This window comes from Nannobrachium achirus, assembly GCF_963921795.1.
Source record: "Nannobrachium achirus genome assembly, chromosome: 8".
NCBI lineage: Eukaryota > Metazoa > Chordata > Actinopteri > Myctophiformes > Myctophidae > Nannobrachium > Nannobrachium achirus.
In genome coordinates, this window is record NC_137817.1 from 14,387,589 (window position 1) to 14,409,317 (window position 21,729).

Here is a 21,729-nt window from a genome sequence, read left to right on the forward strand (position 1 = left end):
GCTATATAGACGCAGACAACTACAGGTTAAGATTATACACAGAGGCCACGATAATAATTTGACGCTATCCCGGATTCAACCAAATGTAACTGACTCAAGCATTCGCAAAGAGCTCAAAACATTTCCCTATCCGAGTGGGTCAGATTTTGATTTTGGGTAGTTAAGTTGAAGAGCAAAAAAAATACATTGATAGATATAATAGATTGGGATCACTTATCTGTGATAAGAGAATAATCTCTGCAAACATTATGTCAATAAGAAAGTTTGATTAATCAAATAATATCTTTAACACCCTAAACGTTTTGAACTATGGTCCTGTCTCAGGCTTGTCCCATTTTGGTCTGAAATCGTCAGATCTCTAATCAACAGTTTTATGTTACATGAAATCGTCAGATCTCTTAACACAGTACGAGACTACCGTTATTCCCCAACTCTCTCTTGGCCTTGTTTGGTGTGCGTCCCTCAGCAGCCTATAACCTCTTAAGTCATACATAACAGGGCGTCAGCTTTACTTGCTGTATGTTCCCTCAGCCCATGTCCCTCAGGATTGGGGCTAGGTTTGGTGTTAGGGTAGCCGGGCAGGAGTAGAGGTTGGGGTTAGGGCGGGGGTCAGCAACCCGTGGCTCTAGAGCCGCATGCGGCTCTTTAGTGCCACCCTAGTGGCTCCCTGGAGCTTTTTCAAACATGTATGAAAATGGAAAAAAGATGGGGGGAAAAATGATTTTATTTGTTTTAACGATTTTTTTATCGTCACTGTCGGGCAGAAACCTTGTATCTCCAAGTTTGAAATGTGTATGTTTTTTTACGCAAAGTAAAGCCCTGCTTCATCATACAAGACTCAAGACTGACGCACAAAAGTAGTGAAAACAACCGATCTACAAGCACACAACGCCTCGCGGTGCGAGGCGTTGTGTGCTTGTAGATCGGCTGTTTTCACTAGTTTAGTAAAATTTTTAAATGATAAATACAAAACGAAGTTTTGGACATACAAGGTTTCTAACCGACAACGACGATATATAAAGCTTTTATAATTTTTTGCGGCTCCAGACAGATTTGTTCTGGGTTTCTTTGGTCCAATATGGCTCTTTCAACATTTTGAGTTGCCGACCCCTGGGTTAGGGTTAAGGCTAACGAGGGCTGAGGGAACAGACACGCTCCCCTCATGCAACATGCTCTTGCCTTTGCCACCTAAATAAATAACACAATGATTACAGTAAAAATCGTGTGGGAACTAGTACGGGTCTTTCGAACCACACTCAGCTTGTTTGAAAGATTTTATTTTATTTTTTATTAAGATTGGTCTTTCCTTTCAGATTTTTCTTTCTTTTGCACACAAATATTCATACTTTTGAATAAATTGTGGTGAAGAAGTTTGCTCCTCTCAACCACTTTAGCAGATGCTCATCCAGAGTGACCTACAGTACAAGTGTGAAATCAGAGTAAATGACAAGGTAGAAAGCTGGTAGAAAGTAACACCGGTAGAATGCAAAGAGAGTAGTGCCTCAAACAAAGAAACCATGATACCATGTAAACATCAGACCTAGCATCTGTCTAAACAGCATGCCATCTAAATTACCTTCTTAACATTTATGGTTAAGCCAAACAACTCTAAATGACTATCCTGGGGGAAAAGTAAAGCCAACAAAGATATGCATAGTATAACTAGAAGCAGTGCTCTTTCGAGCACAGGTCTCCGCCTTTTGGACAAAATCTGTATCAGGGAGTGTGCGTGCACAGTTTTGCTGCTATTGTGCCAACGGTGCCAGAGATTAGCTGTTCACAGACGGAAGGACGGACACACACCAAAGGTCTCCCCATGCCTTTCGGCCTGGCAGGACGGACACACACCAAAGGTCTCCCCATGCCTTTCGGCCTGGCAGGACGGACACACACCAAAGGTCTCCCCATGCCTTTCGGCCTGGCAGAGACAACTAGCATCTATCAAAGAAAGGTGCCTAGAAGGGATACAAGCCAAGGAGAGAGGAATGCTGTCATCCAATCCCAGACACGGTACAACAACTCCACCTTCAGGCCACCCATGTGTTTGGACTGGTTTGGAAGAAAAGGTGCCAGCCAGGTACAGTTGTAATATCTGGTCACAGCTAATAGATCACAGAACAATCACTATAATCCTATGGTTAAATATTGTGTAACCTCATACTGCATTGTCTTATTAGTAGTTATCCAAAAATGCAAGAAATTATACACAAATAGCTTGACTGCTTGACCAAATGCCATTCAGGTTTCACACTGGCCCCCTTTTCACCAAAATAACTTTGGTTCCGTTCTAGATCCTTGGAACCTTGGTGTTTTCACAGAACCAGCCACAAACCGGCTTGCGTTTCCACCAGTTTTTTGTCACATTATATACACATAGGTGAAATTCGACCTCTGCATTTACCCAACTAGGAGCAGTGAGCAGCCATTGGATTCTACAGCACTCTGGGAGCAATTAGGAGTTATGAGTCTTTTAAGGACACACTCAGCTATGGCCTCCCCAGGCCTGGTCAGCAATGTGTCGAATATGACCGGGTCAAAGTGTCCATTTAACAGGGGAAATGCAATTAGCCAGTAGCTATGCCCCTCCCAAAAAGCTTTTGTCCAATGCTAGCTTAGAATAACTTCCTTCTTGCCAAGGTTTGCCTTGGCAACAGCCTTGGCAAGCTGCCGGTTGCTAAGCTAGCATTGGACAAAAGCTTTTAGGGGAGGGGCATAGCTACTGGCTAATTGTCCCCGAGATAAATGACGCCTCGGTATACTCCCAGAGGGAGTGGAGGAAGTTGAGGGAGTGGAGGAAGTTGCTCAGGATAAGGAAATCTGGAAGTCTCAGTTGGAACTGTTACCCCCGCGACCCGATTCCGGATAAGCGGTTGAAGGTCAAAGGCAGTTACAGTTTCACTTTTCTTTGTTTTTATGTGTTTTTTTTAACTTGCCTTCGCCACCATTTTATTTATATGGCATCTGCATCTTCCAACCTGTAGAATAGTGACACGCCCACTTTGGTTCCCTGTTTAGGGCAAAAAAAAAGTTTTTTTTGTTCCAGTTCTGAATCAACTTTTAGGGTTCTGAACCAATTTATTTTCAGTGGAAACACTCAACACGGTTCAACCCCCCCGGCCACAGATTGCAATATATCATGTTGTTTGTTCCCCCCTGATTTTTTTCTTCTTTTTTTAAATTATTTTTAGTTAACTGATATTCACCAATCTTACATAGTGTATCTAAACTAACCATAATAATGTAACCAAACGGCTCTATCCAACAATATCTCAGATGTGAGCCAATGAATTCCAGATGCTAATGAACCCCACGATCACTTCATCGTTTTCTTGTCCTTAAACTCAGACATGTCTCTGAAAATAAATAGTTCTGGCAAATTATAGGTAAATGGCTGTCACTGACATCACTAAGGGGGAGGGCCTATATACCCTCCCCCTTCATTGTTCTGGTTGACTCTGAGGAAGACTAAACGTTGAAACGTCAGTCACCCTGTCGCTACAATAAATGAACGTGCAGACCATGCAGTTGAGTGCTCCTTAATTTTTATTTGGGTAGTCATTTTTGAGTCTTTTTGATATAGGTAAATACAGTATTAACCAAGTTAATGAATCAAATATTAAAGGAGCAGTTCACCCCCAAAATGACTTTTTTTCTATTGATTACTTATGCCAGAGAGACTTGAGTTCAATAATATTTTTTGTATTTGTCGCATTCCTAAGACAAAAATGTATAGTAAATGTACCCCCATTGATTCCGGAGGGGGACCCGAATGTATGGCTCTGGATGGGGACCCAAATGAATTGCACTGGATGGGGAAACCGTCAGTGTACTTTTTTAGTTTTTAAAATTTTTGTCTTAGGAATGTGACAAAAACCAACTCAAGTCTCCATGGCATGAGTAATCAATGGAGAAAAAAAATCTTTTTGGGGGTGAACTACTCCTTTAACCTAATTCCAAAAAGATTTAAATTAGGTAGCCTAATTGTAGTAAAACATTGTGTGCAGGGAGCTACTGGCCTGTCCTACCATTCAGCACTGACCAGTTTGTTTTAAAGAAACACACACAAGATTTGTATTGTGAAAATGTTTCAAGAACATGCAAAGATTTCTCAAGATCTTTATGCTATATTAACCATCAGGGTTAAAGAGGGTTAAGATGTTTAAAGAGGTTCCAGCCTCCAGGGACCCCCTGAAACCCTCTTAAGGCTAATGGGGGTCCCCGGAGGCCCAGACCCACTGCCATAAACATCTCCCAGTCCCAGAAGGATGATGACGTAAGTAGGTTACATGAAGGTAGCCTGCTTCCAGACCATAGACCCCGCCCACTCTCAGAGTGGACTCTTTGTCTGAAATCAGGCTAACATGAAGGAGCCAGTGGCCTGAATGCGTAATGTGCGTGCATCATTAACCACCAGAGGGCAGCAAAGCTCATTATATTTCACGTAGCTCGTCCTCCTGGCTTTTCAGTCTCTCGACTGGACTCTCACATAGGAAAAACTAAGCCATACAGCCCTAAATAAATTGGGGATAATACAGGCTTTTGCCGAATATGACACAATTCGGCAAATATATTATAGGGTTAATATGTCGAGTGCATAAGCCATGGTTTATTAATGGGCGAGGTGGTGACACCGTGACAGTCACCTCTTTCCCCAAGAACGCTCAACAGGCAAAAGAGGGCACAGCTCAGCAGTGACTGACTGCCGGCATTCATCTTCAAAATCTAAACTCCAAATCGTAGCAACATTTTTCGGTATGTTATCTTTTCGCATTGAGGAGGGGTCGGATTCGGAACATTCTATTTCCGGGTGAAATCACAGCCCACAAGTTTTCTTTTTTTTTCTCCCTTCGTGCCGGCCGGCCGGCAGAGCAAAGACAGGCTGGGCTGTGCTGCTGCTGTTGTGACGCAGCGTGTAGGAGAGGAGGAAAGAGGAGGAGGAGGACGGACCGACGGGGAGAGGAGTTCATTCAGAGGAGAAGAGAAGGGGAGAGGAGGAACAGCGGCGGCGGCGGTGGTTGTTTCTGAACAACAGGAAGCACCGCAGAATCTCTCTCCACCTGCTCCCTGTCTCTCTCAGTGGAACTGACCGTTTTGACCGTTTTTATTTTATTGTATTTATGTTTTTACGTGAAAACGAACGCCGCTCAAGTCTTCTTACCGTCAGATTGTCAACTTGTTCCTGCTGCGTTCCGCGTTCCGCCGTGTATGGTTGGTTGGTCGTCGGTTGGGTTCTTCCCCAGGTTGAAGGAGGCGCAGACGGACTGAAAGGTAAGTCCCCGGTGTGGTGTGCGTTCATTGGATGTCTGTCTGTCTGTGGCTTGATGGGGACCTGCTGGGATACACTGTCCTTCACCTGCACGAGTGTGTTGTTATGTTGGGTAACGATCACTTCTTGTTGTTGTCCTGTTGCATTTCTTCCGCTTATTGTTGCATTGGTTCTCCAGGCAAGTGGGGTCCGAGGACCCCCCAGGGATCCTTGAGGAGGGAGTTCCAGGGGGTCCCTAGCAGCTAAATGATAGTTACGAACCAAATCCAAATGGACCCTTATGGGTATGTAACTCGGAGAGTGTACACACGGAACCATGGACCCGTCATTTCATTTGTTCCATTTGTACACTCAAGAGTTAAATTAACATTGCTTTTGCAGTATAAATTGGAGTCCCAGAGATAGAAATACCATTCAATGGGGGTCCGTAGCCTAATGCATGTCAAACTGGGAGTCATTGAAATTAAAATGGTTGAGAATCACTGCTAGAGCCTTAAAATCTTCTCTTATGGAGGTCCCTGGCATATCTTTTAAAGTGAGGGTCTGCGGGTCAGTCAGTTCATAAAGTTACATAAACAAAATAAAATACACGAATTTCCTCATTTTGACAAGAATGACTGCTCACTCTAAACTTGGACATTGTAAATGAGAAATTATCATAGGAATCATGGCAAAATAGGCAGGGAAGATGAAGTAAGTTTGTGAAGGTTTGATGTCTCCATGTTTCATTTTTTATTCTTTTAACAAATATAACTGAGATGTTAGCAATGTCAACAGTCTGTGGATACAGTTCAGAGTTGTAGCCTGCACATGAATGAGGATCTCTGGAGCCTCAGTCAATGAAGCTGAAGCTAGGTATTTGTTTTGGTTTTGTTTAGGATGTGAAAGAAGTCAATTGCTTTCAAACAGACGGATAGTCTCGTATGAGTTTCACATCATCATTCCTAAAGATTCTAATTAATATGTGTAAGCATGTCACAGCCCAAGCATTTGAAAACCAAACCTATATCCAATCATATAGCTTATTTACCATTAAAGGGTAGTTTTGAATCAGGCAGACATGAGATGTACATGTTACCGATCCAAAGATTGTCTCTGTTAGTTCTTATTCTAGTATTTGGCAATGCATTTTATAGGCACCCTTTCAAAACTAGTTTCACTGTTTGAGTGCAGGTTTGAGCACGTCTGGGTTTATCACAGCTACTTCTCAAGAAACACAGGACATGGAGGCATACTACTAATAAAGGTGTGTGTGTGTGTGTGTGTGTGTGTGTGTGTGTGCGCGTGTGTGTGTGTGAGAGAGAGACTGACTCAGATTGTGTGTGTGTGTGTGTGTATGTGTGGCAAGCTCTCCACACAGCCTCGTGAGTTCCTTGAAAGTCGTTCCTCTCTCTATTCAAGCCAACAGAAACTGCCCTTGGCGTGAGCTCTGAAATGGCCTGTCTGTCTTTCATGGCACACAGAAGGCCTACTGTACAGTATATGCACAGCGAACACACACTGCACCACCACCACCACCACCACATGGTGCCTCAGCAGTTAGCACTGGTTCCTCCTCACAGAAGGCCCTGGGTTCGCAACCCACCCCAGCATGTGGGCATCACCATAGATATATAATATACAGATTATGTAGAATGATACCGCTGATTGGCCGCTGCTGTTCATTGGAGTGATGCATCAATGCTTCTAATGCATGTATGCCCCATGTATGTCTAATTGTCTATTGAAGCAATTACAATTAAAATTATCAAACTCTCTGGTTGTCAAGCGATTTTCAAGCTGTTGGGTTTGTTACAAAATATGTCAGAGTTATGTAGTTATGTACAAGACAGCATCCTATATCATGTCTTGTATATACAACTTGGGCATATGTTTTGCAGTGGAGTTACTGTTGACTTTGTCTATCTATATTATATATTAAGTCTCCAGGTAACATACCAAAAGATATGCATGTTAGGTAGGTACTGCAGATGAGATGCCAATGCCTTTGATTGAAGACACTTGACTTGACATAGAGCTGGAGTTGGTCCCTGGGAGCTGGAGAATTGCGGCCCCCTCCTAAAAGTTAGGAATCGGGATGCGTTAGATGTATAGGATCAGGTCCAAGTATGGGTAAAGGTGCTTGACCATAAATACACTTTACACTCGGGGACATTGTAATTAAGAATAGTTTGATCACTATTTAATGCTTTCGTATTGAATGCTTGTGTGTAATAATAAGACAGACAGACATATTGTGTGTGTGTGTGTGTGTGTGTGTGTGTGTGTGTGTGTGTGTGTGTGTGTGTGTGTGTGTGTGTGTGTGTGTGTGTGTGTGTGTGTGTGTGTGTGTGTGTGTGTGTGTGTGTGTGTGTGTGTGTGTGTATGTATGTGCCGCGCGCGCTCTGGTTTTGTGAATCGGGAGGTTGGCAGAGCCCCAGCCACCATGTGACTAACTGTCAGTATGCCTGGCAAGGCAGTGATGTCACAGGTCAGAGGACCAGCAGGAACACTGTGTGTGTGTGTGTGTGGTTTCCCCTGTGCCACTGACCTCCCACCAGGTTCTAGGTGGGAGGGAAGGGGTTGTGTGACTGGAGGAGAGATGAATGGAGCACTTCTCACAGTCATGTGAAAGTGTGGTGGCGCTCACACATTTGTTTGTGTATCTGTATACACACTTAACACACACACACAAACACACAACACAAATAGCAGACAGTCACATGCCCATACAACTTAGAAACATTTTTCTGATTTAAAGAGCAATGTTAGCACAAGTAATCTCTCTCTTTTTATCTGTCTGTAATGGTACCTCTTGGATTTGTATCTCAGAAATGCATGACACGTGACCAGTGAAATAAATGGTGCATTTATATATTAGTGCCTTTATCCAAAGCACTTTACAACGATTGTGCAGCATTACATTCGCACACACTTTCAAACACCGATGGCGGAGGTAACCATGCAAGGCTGCTCATCGGGAGCAATTAGGGGTTCAGTGTCTTGCTCAAGGACACCTCCTCGACACTAACTCAGGGGGAGCCCGGGATCGAACTGCGGCCACACTTCCACCCCTATCTACGGTACTGTGCAACATAAATAATATCAACACAGAGTCTCAAGAGAAATCAGTAGAAATGTATCTTATTTATTACCAAAATCAAGTATTTTTTTCCCAGTCATCCATTATGCAGCTTAATTGAATGTAGATATGAATAGGCCTTAAAACACACGTCTAAAGGGACATTCACACGGAGCACTATGACAATAAAGTGGATGGCAGAGTTCACCCCGCAACTATTACAAATACAATGGTGATTGGTGAACAATATACAGTAGTTAACATTATAGTTATAGTGCTCAGTGCTGTGAACGGACCTTCAAAGCTAGACATTCGTTGTTATTGGCGTAAACATAGTGTGAATGTTGAATGAAAACAATCTTCATGTTGTCAGTGGTGTAAAAGTCATACCCTAAATGTGCTGCACTCCTATCGAGTACATACAGAATTTGATGGTCAAAGCTTTCGTTTTCTCCAACTCTTTGGTAAAGTTTCAATATTGACCGTTTGGGTTAAAAACAACAATCTATGCAACTGATCGTGGGATTTTGATCAGACAGAGGGCCTGGTTGACCACACTGGGCGGGGTCTTCTTTCAGGCCCTCCTCTGAGGTAAAGTTGGAGAACACTGATAAGGCTAACTGACGTCAGTTTACATGTTGCACGCACGCAGACTCATGCACACACACATACACACACACACACACACACACACACACACACACACACACACACACACACACACACACACACATACACACACACAGCCGACAATGCAGCTATTTACTCCGAGCCAGATTTACTCCCAAAGCAGGCCTCTCCCAAGGAACTGGGCAGGGATGAATGAAGAATCTAAATTAGTGTTTCGGTAACAAAGTTGTGTAACTGGCTCAGAAAATGTCTATATCCCCACTGCCCTGACCAAGTCCAACGGTCAAACAGGGTCACTCTCATTTTCTCTCCGAATTACGCAATATAACCACAATGTGGTCTAGTCTAGGATGTAATGAGACGGAGGGATAGAGAAAGGACAGTGTGGACGTGGACAGAGTGATGAAGGCTTTATTTGGAGAGGCAAGGTAAAGGTTAAACAACAGCAGAACAGTGAGCTACGTTTAGAAGAAGTTTTGCCAACGACCTGAAATACAAATGAGGGACATACTGTACACCTGGCCTATTTGAAATAAGCGAGTAAGGGGCGCACAGAAAGAGATAAAATCTCATTGTATATTTATACACCCATATCCAGTGGTGTGACATGGATTTTAGAAGTGGTGCCCGTCTAAATTCGTGACGTGACGATTCATGTGCGTGCATGTGAGGCGCGTGTGCGTGCAGCTAAATAAGTCTGGGCTCGCCAACCCCACGGCATCTCACTCCTGCCCATATCTAAATATTATATACTAGTAAGACGCCTCAGGGCGACATGCGACCTCGCCGTAAAGGGCGAGGTCGCGCCAATTCTTGGCCATCTGGCCAGTGATGTATATCGGACCAGTTACCCATATATGGAAACCCCTGGTACCCATATATGGCGATCCATGTACTGTATATGGTACAACCCTTTTATGCCCATACATGGAGATCCCTGTCTTCTTCTTCTTTCGTGTCTGAACCAGCCACACAGATATGGGCTGTCTTCCTCCATATATGGGCATTCCCATATGAAGTCCTGTTAGATATGGGCTTAATATTGATGACATCAGGGATCTCCATATATGGGCATAAAAGGAATTCTGTTAGTGGTTCTCATCATGACATCACAACATACAATCCCTTTTATGCCCATACATGGAGATCCCTATCTGAACCAGCCATTGCAGAGCTTGCAGATTCACTATTTCTGGCAAAGAGATAAGATGTTGTAGACAGAAAAAAGTGGTCCAAGTACAGGGACAACTCGGATCCAGTTTACCAAGAATAGAGCATTGATTCTCAGTACATTTGGTTCCATTTGTACACCCACAGAGTTAAATTAACATTGATTTTACAATATAATTTGGGGTCCCAGAGATAGAAATGCCATTAAATGGGGGTCTGTAGCCTATCATGCATGTTAAACTGGGGGTCCTTGAAAATAAAATAAAATAAAAAGTTTGAGAACCACTGGTCTAGAGAGGGTTTAACAACTTGTATTATAGCATATGCATTGATTGATTCCCAAAAATGAGGAACAAAGTGTGTACCTTATCAGTTCAATAAGGGACACGTCTTTTAGTTTCTAAATAAGGGACGGTTCCATATTTCAAGTGACGGTTGGTAAACATAATTAGAAGCCTGCTGGAATGCTGAGCAGAGCACATGTAAGCCCTAGCTTAGCTAGAGCTTATTGCTTATTGCTATGTAGCTAACTCATGAAAGCTGTGATAATCAGCCATGTGCTGGAAAATACCACTGTACACGGTAAAATCTGGAGTGTTAGTTGAGCTGTTTGTGCCAAGATGTAGGCGATATCTAGGCCAGATATAGGCCACGCTTCAGTTTACTTCAGGGCCCAGACATTTTTGGGGAACCAGACAAAGCCAGATGTTGGAGCTCAGCTCCTTCCAGGAGCACCGCTCAAAAATGGAGCTACATGTCATAAGTTTGTTGTAAAGGAAAATGTACTTAAATGGCTCCATAATTGACACAGCTGATTTAGCTATATGTGACGCATTCTATAGAATAATATTAAAACGTAATAGCAGTTTCTGTCTCACTGATTGCCTGCTGAGCTCTCTTTGTTGGAGGCCTCATCTGTAGCCAGTTGACAGCCACGTATAACGGTGTGATGATTGAGGGATTTACAGAATATACAAATGTGTTAATTTAACTCTTGAGAGTGTACAATTGGGGCCAAATGGACCCCTACCGGTCAACTGACACTCAGGACTTCACTGTACTGAACCCTGTTCACCTTTTGATGTGATTGGGGTTTCTAGTGCAAGTGTTTCTCTTGGAACAGAACATGTGCATGTATTCAATTCAAACTGCTGTCAAGCACCATCCTCTGTCTGTTCAGAGTGACTCTGTCTCTGTCTCTGTCTCTGTCTCTGTCTCTGTCTCTCTCTCTCTCTCTCTCTCTCTCTCTCTCTCTCTCCAATTCAGTTTAAAAACACACGTTTACAATTTCAAAGCAGGTGTAAATTAAATACCTTTTAATTGAAATGTATACAATTAAAAGGAAGGCCTACTAGAATAATGCAATGTGTGAACAGAGCTGTAACATTCTAACTTTGCAATCAAAAATATGTAGAAAATGTTTCAACTTTCTTGACTTTCGTAATCACGTAATCACCCCTTCACTACAGTTGAAGCTCTTGCGTAACATCTTCTCCAGAACTTATTTGTAAGGAAGCCAGGAATGGGTGTGGGCTTGTGTGTATATGTGCATGTGTGTGCTTGCATACTGTATGTTCCCAGTGTGTGATGCAAGGCTATGCGTTCTCTCACTATGCCATTGCCCCATCAACCTCTCCCTTTTTCCCATAGTGAAGTGAGTGAAAAGAACGCACACTCTTTGTATTCACTGCATCAATTCAGTGAATACACTGCATCAATAATGGCTAATCCACATGTCCATCATGTAGCTCACTATAAATAACACATTTTTCTTAGTTGAAAATCAGTTATTTGTGTTTTTTTATATGGGTGAGGTTATATATCGTGAGGTTAATATCATTCTTCCTGCTGAAGAATGAACCACGTTGTGAGCTTGTAGACACCACGTAGGTCAGGTATTTCTGCAATTCTTTTAAGAGTTTGAAAGTATAAAATAGGGCTTAAGTGATTAAAATCAGGAAGAAAAAAACCCACTTATGCCATATATCACAATATCAAGAGATGCAAATTCCAAGACGATATCTAATCTCATATCACAATATCGTCATGATTATCGACATGTTGCCCAGCACTAGGCTTAACCTGGCAATACGTTGCACTGCTGTCCCAACGTGTATTGAAAAGCTAACATTGAATATATCTGTGGAGTAGAAAGTGAGAGGAGAGTGCCCTTCTTGCCTGACAGGCCATGGCCTGCCAAGGAATGCAGGAGGAGAGCAGGAGGGAGATAGTGATGAGCAGGGAGGAAAGGATGGTAGGCAGGCAGGGAGCATAGCACAAGGATACAGTCATACACATCTGAGGGGAAATGAAGTGCGCCGTGAGATGGCAATCTTTTTACAAAATATTATTATGTATATTTTTACGGCATGGCTGTAGGCCAAGCCAAGACGTTGTCTGTACGCATGTATAGTAGGGATGGGATGATAATCAAAATCCATTATCCTGGGTGGCGGAACATTAGCCAAAAAATAGATCTAAGCTCACAAACGCAACGCGTTGTGAGCTTGTAGATCTGCACATTTTTGGCAAAGACATTTGATAGAGAGTGAAAGTACATGTACTATCAAGTACATATATTATAAGTACATTTTACCAATTATAGAGGGTTTAAGTGGTACTGAATATGCAGCTCGGCAAATAAAGGGTGAATCGATCCCAGTGCATGACGGAGGACGATATCACAATAAATTCAATTCCACGATACGATTAGTTATCGTGAGTGTTTTTATCACGATAAACAATGATATCGCTTCTCGTCCCACCCCTATCACTAGTAGCAGTACCTGTTATCAGATCTAAGTGCTTCTTAGAGGCGTCTGCATGTGCATGACATCACACAAAAGAGAACCACCTTTGATGATGAAAGAATGAAATGCCTGGGGAAGTGAAAGTGAAATGTGTGTTTGCTCAGCAAGTCTCTTACTTACACTAACATTGTTATTGTGAAGCACTTTTGTTCTTATTGGAGAAGTATTTTTAAAGATCGCTTCAATTTCCAACTGAATGACCCACAATCAGCCAGCCTGTATATGGAGCTCCTTCACCACTGAACGCAGCATTATGAGTCATTCGCAAACTGCACACAATCACATGGTAACTTAGTAAGTATTATTGATCGCTAAAATTGACTGTTGTAGACGGCGTGGCCACAGGCCAAGTTAGCCTAATTGGCTTTAATATCTCATTCCAAGATTCTTCCGGTGAGGTTTACAAGTAAATAAGACAACAAAGCTGCTTCGACTTCATTCCTAATCGTGTTTGTTTCTATTATCTAGCATTCAATAGTTGAGCCAGAGTGATGTCTTTGGGGGAGTAGGTGATTTCCAGTCTAGGAGAATCCTTCTCTGTGCCAACAAGGTGGCAGAAATCAATATTCCTAATCTGTGGGCACACTGGTGGGCTGAGGGGATATTGCAAGTGGGCGCCCAAATAATTGGCAAAAAGATTTGAATGATAATATAACAAAAAAACACAAGAATATATACGTATTCATGGTATTCTTTCTTTAAAGCCTTAAATGTGTTTTCATTGTGAATGATACCACTAAATAGGAACTTAATACAGTATGCGAGTTCCTGATCATCCAACCCAGTTGTTTGATGATCATTTAAATAAATAAATATTCTCTGAAAACGCATGCTGCTCATTCATCTGGCCACGCATATGGGCTAAGAGCTATTATTCAAAGGTGTGCCACCAAGCTTTCTCTGGAATATTTATCCCATGTTCTTCCTCCAAATTTTGGGCTTTATTGTATTACCCTGCTTGCAGCAATGCATTTCAGGGTATGGTAATCTCTCCTGTCTGTAGGGCTGTCACGATTATGACATTTTACATGATTATTTCATTTTCTCTCAAATAATTGCGATTAACGATTTAATTGAGTTTTTGTCGTTGACAATTACATTTCTGTTCGGATTTTAGGCTTTGAAGTTGCACATGGAAGATATGACACATAACCTAAATATACAAGGAAATTACTGACATATTTGACAACTTTATACTTAAAAAAGAATATGGATAGTGGAAATAGCCGATCTACAAGCTCACAACGCGTCGCGATGCGACGCGTTGTGAGCTTGTAGATCTGCTATTTCCACTATTTTTTTACTTTAAAAAAATATATGAACATTTTTCAACATGGAAACGGTTATGACGATTATGAAAAATAATCACGATTATGTCAAATGATTGCAATTAGGCGATTATGTAATAATTGTGACAGCCCTACCTGTCTGTGAACAAAATAACTCAATTCAAGGATTTTCATGAAACTTTGTAGGAATCATCAGTTGGCTGCCAGCGGAAAGATCTATTCCTGTATTTTGTTTTGGAAAGATCAAAGGGTATCGCAATTAAGGTCAAAGTGAAAATCAAGAATGGCTGGACGCATTTTCATAATTTCCACAAGAATGATCAGTTGGCTTTCCTCAAAGAGATGATTAAAATTTTAATCAAAAAGACGAAGGACACAATCCAGGCCAAGGTCAAAAGTATCTAATGAGTCATCTCAGGAATAAAGAGACGTAGAACAACGTGCGTTAGGGGAATAGACCTCTTGGTGCATTTCTTAAAATGTATTTAATGAAAACCTGATGAGACAAGATACTATGATGACGAGGGTGTCTATGGGAGGCTGAGAGTAGTTTCACGTGCTGTTTTAAGGGTGAGCAAGCCTAGGGGCTTCAGCCTCCTCTTTGTAATCTGAGAGGGCACAAAACTCCATGCTGCATTGCCATAGCAACATTCCCCAAGACCCCTGTGTGCTTGTCTGCGCCTGCTAATGACACAAAACACTCTGGAATGCATAAACACACATACACATGTTGTTTTTGACAACATTTTGTAAAGTTTTTCAACATTCATTCCATGTCCCTTTACCATAACCTATGTAACCCTATAGACAAATCCACAGAGCGCCAATCATAACTGCTACATGACAGCGCTCCGTGGATTCATCTATAGTATACCCCTACCTTAACCATAATACCTGCCTAGCAGTAACTCCTGCCCAAAGCTTACCCAATTTTGTCCCCAATTACACATATCTAATCAACTTGATTGATGTCCAAAATGTGGCCATACAGATGTGCACTGTGATTTCTTCCCCTTTACGTCTATTTCTGCCATTCTCTGTGTTACTATAATGCATTTGGCAGGAAAGCACTAACCTGGTGCGTCCAAATGGTCTATGGCCTCTGTTACTCCGTTCGTTATCATCTTCTGAACCTAAGATCACATTTTAACTTAAATAGTGAACATGCCATGGGCACTAAAAGTTGGGTGCAGAGGGTAGCTGGTATTTATTGATTATATGCCACTATTATGCCAGTGACATCACTGCTGTAGACCTTACAGTACAATTTCACTGGTGTTTCTCACAGGCACACAGAAGACTGACTGCTCAGTGTTAATGGAAGTATGGAACTTTAGCCCTGCAACAGACAGATATTTAGAGGCAATGCTGAGGTAATGTTTCCCTTTAATGACTGTGGAAGGATGTGTGCTACAGGAAGCATCTTTTTAGCACCTCATAAGGACAATGGATGGACTTAGTTTGTGTCTATTGTTTTTGCGTTTATGAATTTACAGCTAACCTTTGCTTAAGTTCACCCTTAATGCTGTGACCCCAAAAATGTGTTTTATTTGCTTTATCCACTTCCTCGAGCCATGCTGTTTTTTTTGTTTTGTATGTATGAAGACTGCTTTGCATCAGGTCCACTGTGTGACCTTCTTGGTGCATGCGTAGAATCAAACCACCAAAAGAAATCAGATGATGGTGAGTGCATGCAACAGTAATGCCAGATTTATAATTGGTAACTTGCGCGCCGTGTCACACAACTAAGTATACATCAGGCTTAACTCGAAAGATTGATAAGAAATCCTGGTCTGCTGATTTTGACCTTAATTCAACTGGTTAATAACGACGGTATACAACAAGTATCATGTAAACAAGGTGTTTGCAAAACATGATTAATGATTAATTTGCATTTCCAGTAAAGGACTGAAATTATCATGCCTCTCATATTGACATGGACATTGTCCTGTCCTTGTGGATGCCTCTAGACCAGGGGTCTTCAACGTTTTCTTACCAAGGACCCCTTAGTTGAGAGAGAGATGAAGCAGGGACCCCCACAACCTTATCATAGTAGATTCCACATAGTTTCATTGTTTGACAGCACAATCATCAGTGTATTTTGGATTCATGTCAATTTGTGTTTTCAGATATTTAACCACTTGAGCCGTCATTACCTAATAAACTTGACCTTTTACTCTGTACTTAGTCTGCTCTTTTTCCCCTCTACACCAAAACTCTTTGACGAAAATAGCCGATCTACAAGCTTTTTTTTCCATTGTGGTCCTATAGTTTCCATTGTGGTCCGAAGTGGTGCGAAGCGATGCGTTTTGAGCTTGTAGATCTGGCCACTTTGGCTATTTTTGAATTTGAATCCTGAAAAGTAACAGTTTTGGAGATACGAGGTTTCCACCCGACAGACGATTTAGTAGTCTTTCCTTGTGGTCTACTGTGGCTCTCTGCCACTGTCCATTTGTATCTCTGTATTCTCCCTCTCTCTCTCCCGCCTCTCTCTAGCTCCTGTTTCCTGTTGCTTCCGAGGTCTGTTTCTGCATTTCTATTTTCAGCCAACTACATCATCGTCATGTTCACGGCCCCGATGTCTGTGTTGTAATTATGGAATCGTGTCTTTTTTTGGGACATCTTGTCTTGATGATGACGACTGATAATTTAATTAGGATTGTAGCCATTGCATCTCTCTTTCAGTTCCCATTCTTTCTTGTGTGTGTGTGTGTGTGTGTGTGTGTGTGTGTGTGTGTGTGTGTGTGTGTGTGTGTGTGTGTGTGTGTGTGTGTGTGTGTGTGTGTGTGTGTGTGTGTGTGTGTGTGTGTGTGTGTGTGTGTGTGTGTGTGTGTGTGTGTGTGTGTGTGAGATCAATGGTGCCTCACTGAGATGAACCTTTGTTCAGCCAGTCAGGCCGAAGGTAACTGATTTACAGCATCCAAGGGAACACGCACACACACACACACACACACACACACACACACACAGTGCCATCGGTCCCACCTGCGGGAAGTCTTATAAATAGAGAAAAAAATAGGTTAAAGGTTGTCGGCGGTCTCATACACAGCCAGACGGAAAGTCTCATTTCATGGGGAATAAATTGTATATCATCACAGGTATTTAGTCAAAATCATTCATGATGTATATATATTTCTACATCCCAGCCCTACTTCAGAAAGATCTGTGCATTTGTTTGTGTGTGTGTTTGTGTGAAGGTGTTTAAATGTCACAACATGTGGGTGTATATTGTGTTTTCTGACAGACACAATGCTCTTTTGTCATCGCTGAGGCAGCCATTGACGCATGGTCTAATGTAGCGTCTCGCCCTGAAGCCAAACAGGGTTTCGTCACATTCCTTCGCGTATGTTTGTACGTTTGTGTTTTGTATTTTATTTGCCACTCATGAATACTAAATTGAAGTCTTTATCATGGAGCTCATGCTGTGTGTTAATTTGAGGAATGTGTGAATTGTCCCCGGGCGAAAGGTTGGAAGCCTTAACGCCACAAACGCAAACAACGGTGATAATTATACCAACTCCAAGTGTGGTTCGGGTAGGATTTTGGACAGCTATGCCATTGATGGAAAACAACTCCCACACACAACACACGCACACACACGCGCACACACACACACACACACACACACACACACACACACACACACACACACACACACACACACACACACACACACACACACACACACACACACACACACACACACACACACACACACACACACACACACACACTAAGCGCCATCGGGCCATGCCTCAGGGCTGTGTCATCGCTTGTTGTGACCAAGCTAAAAGACAATGGTTTAGTATTAGGACACGATCTCTGTCTCTCAGGGGGTGAAGTTATATCTGCAGCCTAAAGGCTCTTCCAGGACTTTACAACAAGCCTACTTTTCAACAACTTAATATAGGACTCTGAGGTCCCCAAAACATGTCTTTGAAGTTGTTCCCTCACCTCCCCTCTGTTTTTGTCCTTTTTCTGGAAAAGCCATTTCTGATCTGCATTATAAGTGTGGCAGCCAGTCTTTCTTCCATCTTTCCATCTTCCAGGATAAACTTTATTTTGCGCTACTCCTCCCATGGTTTCGGTGGCACGCACTTAAGCTGGTTGCACACTGCTGCGTTTTTCGGGCCGAATATCGGACTGAATTTCGGAGCACGCAAATAAAAAAATCAACCTCACGTTATGTCAGTCACGTTTGCACACTGCCGCCCGTTTCGCACACCACTCGGTCCCTTGCTCTCTATCTCTCTCTCTCTCCTTGCCCTGAAAAACGCATTTCGCAACGGAAAACGCAGCAGTGTGCAACCACCTTTACTTGGGAACTTGTCTGCTTGCATTTCGCTAAGAGACAGATTGTATATATAGTTTAATTTATATAAATGTATTAGTTAATACATTTTCTCCGTTGACATATGAGACCCCCTTGAGTATTCTGGTAAAGTCATCATTAACTGCCAATGAGGCCAGCAAAGCACACCTCATGGCGAGCTCTGCTGGTGCACAAGTAGAGCACCTCGCCAGAGTGCAGTTCTAGTTGTTGTTGTTGTTAGTTAATAACTGTTAATAAAGTATTCAATCATTCAATCAATCAATCAATAGTATTTTCTGAAAATAGACAAGGTATTGCTTGTAGTTAATGTGACTGTGTGGCCTAGTTAGAGTGTGAGCAGCTTGTTCATGGGGATGGTTTTGGGGACCAGTGGCAGTTCTCCCATGACTCATGCTCATGACCTTCCTCTGTGGAAGGTAGGAGGCTGTGAGGTTGTGTTTGTGTGTCTTTACATTGTATGTGTGAGGTCTGACTTCAGAACATCAGAATGCGGGATACAGATTGTATTATTATAACAGTTCCCACTCACTCCCAACCCTGGTTTTATCCTCTAGTCTACCTGGAGGTTAATTGTATTTGCTCTGTGACTGTCCTTGTAATTCTAGCTTTCTTCTCAGGGACTTGTTAGACATGAAGGATGGAAAATTGGCAGTGGACTGGAATTGGAAATCAGTGTTTTTGACTGTTCTCTTTTTGAAAAGGCTTTTTTCCCCTCCAAAGGGAGGTGTGTGTGTGTGTGTGTGTGTGTGTGTGTGTGTGTGTGTGTGTGTGTGTGTGTGTGTGTGTGTGTGTGTGTGTGTGTGTGTGTGTGTGTGTGTGTGTGTGTGTGTGTGTGTGTGTGTGTGTGTGTGTGTGTGTGTGTGTGTGTGTGTGTGTGTGTGTGTGTGTGTGTGTGTGTGTGTGGTGAGAGAGAGAGTGATGGCAAGAGATGAATACTTGCTGGGCTGGCCTGCTGATGAATCCCTCAGTAATTTCAGGATCTTGCATTCTTCACATTCCTCTGCAAAGAGATGGGTGGAGGAGAGGAAGGGTGTGTGTGTGTGTGTGTGTGTTTGGAGAGAGTGAGTGGAAGGGAGGGAGGGATGGTCGGTACCTTTAGCAGACTCACAGTGTTTTGTTTGTTTAAGAGTGCGAACACAGTTTAGGGGGAGGACGGTCAAAAGATGAGAACATCTCTCTCAATTCAATTTATGGGGCGTTATTGGCATGGGAAACATGTATACATTGCCAAAGCAAATGTGACATTACAGAGATGAGTCCTTTATTGATCCGGCAGGGGAATGCGGTCGCCAGAGGCAATGATTTATTTTTGTAATATAATTTATTTTGTAAAAGAATGCCGTACTTCATCATACGTAGTGTTGCACAAAAGTGAAAATACACTATAAGCTCACAGCGAGTTGTGAGCTTGTAGATCTTTTTGTAGATTTTCACTATTTATTTCTATAAAAGGAATGGACATGCAAGGTTTCCAGTTTCCACCCGACAGCAACGTAATGTGACATCTAATGTAAACACATTATGTGTGTGCAAAAGCATGCAGGAGCAGTAAAGTGACTTGTGCCTCTTAGCTCTTCCAGGCTGATAGCATCTAATGTAAACATTGTGTGAGCATGTGCCAGTGTCCCACATATATTCATAGTCTGTATCAAGGCCACCCCCACCGCCGTAATGTTTTTTGCCGCGAGGCTCCTCCCAAGCAATGTTATATGAGATACTTAAAGTGTGGTTCCTGTGGAAATAAGCCTTGGCTTTCTAGGATCTCCTTTTAGTTGACCTTGTACCAGTGATTTGTACTGTCATGAAACTGTACTTGTTTCTATTGCAATCTTCTAATAAATTCTTCAATCAATCAATCAATCAGCAGGGGTGTCACAAGGGTGGGAAAAGTGGGACTGAGTTACTAGGGCCCAAGGTGGTGGGGCCTGGAATTATTTTATACTTTAGCTATTGAAAAATAGCAGATATACAAGCTCACAGCGCGCTGCGAGCTTTTAGATCTGCTATTTTTTAAAAGTCGTGAAAATGTGTGCAAATCTTTGAATATGTGTATTTTTTAAGCGAACATTTGTAACTCAAATTTTGCTTCTGGGGGTCCCTGCCTGGTACTAAATATTTAGAGATTAGGGTCCGGGCCAAATACATATCATTTTGGGGGTCCTTCACATGAAAATGTTAAGAGCACCACTGACATAGAAACATAGGTTTTTCAAAAAACCTTAGAAGGATTTGAAATATTCAAAGACTTGCACAAATTCTCACGATTTTTCAAAAATGGCAGATCTACAAGCTCGTAGTGCAGCACTCTGTGTCTATTTTTCAATAGTCAAAGTACCCAGGGCCTAGAATTTGGTGCGACACCCCTGCTCCCAAGACGGGATGAGTTGGCTGCCATAGAGGCCTGCTGCCTCCCAAGTCCCAAGATATAATGACTCATCTGAATATCCTCGTATGTTATAAAACCAGCCTACGCACCAACGCAAGCAGATACATCAGCTTCTTCTGGCCTGCGTCACTAACCACTGCATTGTGCATTGTCCGGGTCCAGCTAGCGCTGTTTTTCTAGCACTGATACTCGGTACAATCCAGTGTTATTTTAGCACACCCCGCGCAGGCTGTTGTGGTATGCTCCCAGCGTTTAGTGGCCATTGGTGTTCTAGTAAGAGTGTGTGTGTGTGTGCGTGTGCGCGTGTGTGTGTGTGTGCGCGTGTGTGTGTGTGTGTGCTCGCGTGCGTGTGCTCGTGTGTGTGTGCTCGCGTGCGTGCGTGCGTATGTTTGTATGTGTTGACTGCCTCAATCAATATCCTGAATACTTATTAGTATTCAGGGTTAGGTTTCCAAAAAGCGTCTTGGTATATAGGAAAATATTGCCGTTGACCTTGAAGGTCAACACAGCACTTTAGTTGGCTCTGGCAGATAAACTGACGTCAGCAACACTGCTGTTCAGTAATACTCAAGGACTCTATATCCTGATTCCTGCTGCACAACCAGCTGTTTATTATGAAGCACCAACTGGGATCTCATGCAGGGGCCTGCTGTAGTTCAAATGGGTCCCATTTCCCACTCACACTAATTCCCATGTGGATCCTGAGATCCTTGTGATAATGGTTTCTTTTTACCTTTGTCTACCAGTTTATGTCTATGGTCAGCCTTCTTCCTGATTTGTCCTT

General features: G+C 42.5%; 1 protein-coding gene across 2 annotated transcripts in view; it reads left to right on the forward strand.

Annotated features, from left to right (window-relative positions):
* The first annotated feature begins 4,992 nt into the window (after positions 1–4,992).
* pik3cb (phosphatidylinositol-4,5-bisphosphate 3-kinase, catalytic subunit beta) overlaps positions 4,993–21,729 on the forward strand; it is a 111,016-nt gene continuing 94,279 nt past the window's right edge. Inside the window, exon 1 of one of the 2 annotated variants that reach the window (XM_080731003.1) lies at positions 4,993–5,268. The gene's annotated coding sequence lies outside the window, so the exon portion shown is untranslated. Of the gene's footprint in view, positions 5,269–15,581; positions 15,600–21,729 lie in introns of those variants that run through there. The other variant, XM_080731004.1, reaches the window with a different exon arrangement.